We start from the raw sequence: 3,612 nt of genomic DNA, 5'->3' as shown, positions 1-3,612 counted from the left end.
ACCTTCACATTAAAGGTCTGATGCTCATGAGCCAGTGTGTTATGAATGTAATTTTGGATTTTGAGAAGGAATATGTGGCTTTCTAGAGCCTGGATAGCTCAGTTGGTAGAGCATCAGACTTTTAATCTGAGGGTCCAGGGTTCAAGTCCCTGTTCAGGCGAGACTAGTTTTAAGATGCCTGAAACACAGATTGAAGACAAGAAAAACATTTGAGGAGGCTGAAGTTTGTCACCACAGAAAACTGAGCTCCACAGATTGGACTGTCACGTGTTTAAAGTGATGCCAGTTAGATCTGAAGTGTCTCCGTCATCTCGTTTAGCTGCACTTCATGATCTCAGTCAGATGAGCAGCGTTCATGATAACTTTCAGTAAATATTGACTTCTTAAAGCTTCATGTTGTGTCTCTTTCACACGTCGTGGCTGCTGGAACGTGTTCAGTAAAGGATCCACCTGTTCCTCCTCACTCATCGCTCCTCCAGATGTTTTCAAGGAGCTGAAGTGGTTTGAAACAGAGAAGAGCCTTCTGTCCTCATCATCCTTCATCTCTTCCCACTCTTGGTGTCTTTTCTTTCCAGATCGACCTCCTTCCTTCCCTCCTCTCTTCCTTCTCTGCGTCCTCACACCAACAGTGCATTAATGCATCTTTAAACACATTTGGACCATATTTGCTTTGTCATTTGTTTCATATGTTGTATTTTTAAGACACTACATCATTCTACAGAACTTCCTAAGGCACTAGATTATCTGCTAATCTGTTGTTACTTTAATCTCCTCTTGATGTTTGTAAATGTGATTTAAATAAAAAAGATGCTGACTTTCTCTTTTCACTAATCTCAGCAGTGATGTTATGTGATGTTTGTGTCTGTTGTCGTCGGTGGATGGAGTCGCCTCGGGGTCCCACCGGAAGGCCACTGATCGCCACAGCAACGGCTGCCATAACTGTGGCCTCACAGTAAACAAATAAACAGATAAACAGGAGACAACAGAGGAGCAGCAGATCTCATAACAGCCAAGTAAACCTGATTTCCATTGTGAGCAGCAGCATGTTGCACTACGCTGCATCTGAGCCGCAGAAAACGGCCGCAGACGTCCTCCAGCGGCTACATGAGCCGGACGTCAGCAGAACCTCACAGAACCGAGAATGTTCCTGCGAATGCAGAGGGAACGGGCCCACGTTAGGAAAGAACAGAGAGACCGTGGCCTTCAGCAATTCAACGAAAAGATCTAAAAAACATAGCAAACAGAGAGGAAATCATTATCCCATGTGTTGCTGGAAAATCTGAAAAACTCAGAAGGGTTTTCTCCAAACACAACATCTTGGTGCACTTCAGACCCACAAACACACAAAACTGGTTCATCCTGAGGACAAAACACTAAAACACAAGCTGAACAACGTTGTGTATGAAGTCCAGAGCAGCAGGAGAGCACAGACCTGAACATAGAGGAGAATAAACAAGAGCTAAAGATGATCAGGACAAGACTCAGCATCCATCTGAAGGACGAAACTCTCCTCTGAGGACAACAGCGTTCAGCCATTCAAGCTGTTAATGTTAAACTGGAACATCCATCTCTGAGCACAGCGCAGGTCTGTGACACCTCTTATCCATCACCTACAACAGAGATGCAGTCTCTCCCCTGACACTTCCACCGTCGTTAACATCTGGAGTCACTCCTGATGGGTGGCAGATTGATTTCCTTTGTTGTGTAAACTGGCAGCTCTACAGCCGTTACAGCTGTTGGACCGCCTGGTTTCACAACATTCACACCTCGAGAGAGGTGAGTCCTCGTTGTTCATGAACCTTTAGTCCGGAGAGATGGAGGACTGTAAACACCTGAGACTCTCCATCAATCAGGTAGAACTGAAGGAGCCTCTTGGATGAAGGTGAAACGTGAAGGTGAACCTACAAAAGAAGTCCAGCTGCTTTCTACTGAAGCTCTGAGGACTTGTTCATTTGCTCCACTTTACCCTCACAGGCAGTAACTCAAACCCTTGTTCTTATTCCTCACTTTGTACACCCTCAGTTCCTCTCCTCACCTCCTTTCCTCACCTCTTCCTCTCCTCACATCTCCGTTCCTCCCATCTGAGATATGAGGGACGAGGAGGAAAGATGAGCAGAGAGGAGTCGAGCCACTGACAGAAATCAGACGTCCTCGCCTCAAAGTCATGATTTTACAGAAGTGTCAGCTGAATATGGCCCCTCATTGGTTCATTGTTTCGGTTCTAGCCTGCTGCTGCTGCTGCGTTTTATGATCTCTGTCCCTGTGGAGAAATTTGAGATGAGCTGAATTCTTCATTTTGAGAGATAACATATAGCTTCTCAGAGCCTGGATAGCTCAGTCGGTAGAGCATCAGACTTTTAATCTGAGGGTCCAGGGTTCAAGTCCCTGTTCAGGTGATGAAATGTTTAATGTGAGTGAAAGACAAGAGAGGCTGTGCCTTGTGTGCAGCATCCATGTTATACTACACTGTACCTGAGCCGCAAATGTGGTGAATATCAGCTGCATGATTCAACATTTACTTGATGATTATATTCCGTCACTGATGCCAGAAAGACTTCACAAAAGATTCACCTGTTCATCTTCACTCAGAGCTCCTCCAGCTGCACTTTAGGAACTGAGATGTTCTTCAAGGTGACGTGTTGGGATCGATTTCTGGGTCAAAGGCAGTAGGACGGAGGAGACCAGGAGGCTGAAAGTAGAGAAATGACATGAGAGTAGAGCTGATTGAAGTCACTCTGATCAGCTGAACCTTCAGATTAAAGGTCTGATGCTCAGAGGTCAGAGTGTTTCTGCTGCACTATAGTCAAACCACAAATGTAAGAATGTAATTTTGGATTTTGAGAAGGACTTTTCAGATTTCCAGAGCCTGGACAGCTCTGTCGGTAGAGCGTCAGACTTTTAATCTGAGGGTCCAGGGTTCAAGTCCCTGTTCAGGTGAAGTGATCTTTAAGGTGAGTGAAAGACAAGAGAAACTGTGTCAACTTTCTACACAGAAAACTGATGTAGGCAGTGTGTAATGTTATACTACACTGTACCTGAGCCACTAAGTGACTACAAATGTGGTGAATATCAGAGCTGCATGATTCAATCTTCAACTTTTATTTGACGATTATAACACAAGTCACAGCTAAAACAAGGAGGCAATATGACCTTCAGGATGATTGAATCACAGAGACAAGGAGGCTGAAAACAGAGAAATGAGATGAGAGTTGATTGAAAACACTTTAAACAAGTTTCATGACTCTGAGGTTGTTGCTTTCAAAAAGTCAATTAAATATGGCACAGCTGCATCATCTGTTCATAGTTGTGTTGAGATGTTGATCGATATGGCTTTTCCAGATAATTATTAGATAAACGAGTCAGAGTTTGTTGAACCTGCTTTGTTGAAAAGACCTCTGATCCCTGAAAGCTTCAGATTAAAGGTCTGATGCTCACAGTTCATTATATTGAAATCACAAATGTAAGAATGTAATTTTGGATTTTGAGAAGGAATATTTGACTTCTCAGAGCCTGGATAGCTCAGTCGGTAGAGCATCAGACTTTTAATCTGAGGGTCCAGGGTTCAAGTCCCTGTTCAGGCGATACTAGTTTTAAGATGCTTCAATCAACACT

At 43.9% G+C, this 3,612-nt stretch overlaps 4 non-coding genes across 4 annotated transcripts; all 4 read left to right on the top strand.

Annotated features, from left to right (window-relative positions):
• The first annotated feature begins 87 nt into the window (after positions 1–87).
• On the top strand, positions 88–160 carry trnak-uuu (transfer RNA lysine (anticodon UUU)). Its single transcript has one exon. It is a non-coding gene; the product is annotated as a tRNA-Lys (tRNA).
• A 2,163-nt stretch (positions 161–2,323) lies between these two features.
• Positions 2,324–2,396, top strand: trnak-uuu (transfer RNA lysine (anticodon UUU)). The gene has a single exon. It is a non-coding gene; the product is annotated as a tRNA-Lys (tRNA).
• A 468-nt stretch (positions 2,397–2,864) lies between these two features.
• On the top strand, positions 2,865–2,937 carry trnak-uuu (transfer RNA lysine (anticodon UUU)). The gene has a single exon. It is a non-coding gene; the product is annotated as a tRNA-Lys (tRNA).
• Positions 2,938–3,508: 571 nt separating this feature from the next.
• trnak-uuu (transfer RNA lysine (anticodon UUU)) lies at positions 3,509–3,581 on the top strand. The gene has a single exon. It is a non-coding gene; the product is annotated as a tRNA-Lys (tRNA).
• The last annotated feature ends 31 nt before the right edge of the window (positions 3,582–3,612 follow it).

The sequence above is a fragment of the Stegastes partitus genome, unplaced genomic scaffold (genome assembly GCF_000690725.1).
Source record: "Stegastes partitus isolate 25-593 unplaced genomic scaffold, Stegastes_partitus-1.0.2 Scaffold296, whole genome shotgun sequence".
Classification (NCBI taxonomy): Eukaryota; Metazoa; Chordata; class Actinopteri; family Pomacentridae; genus Stegastes; species Stegastes partitus.
Note: the sequence above shows the minus strand (reverse complement) of the source record. Positions and strands in the feature narration are given on the sequence as shown.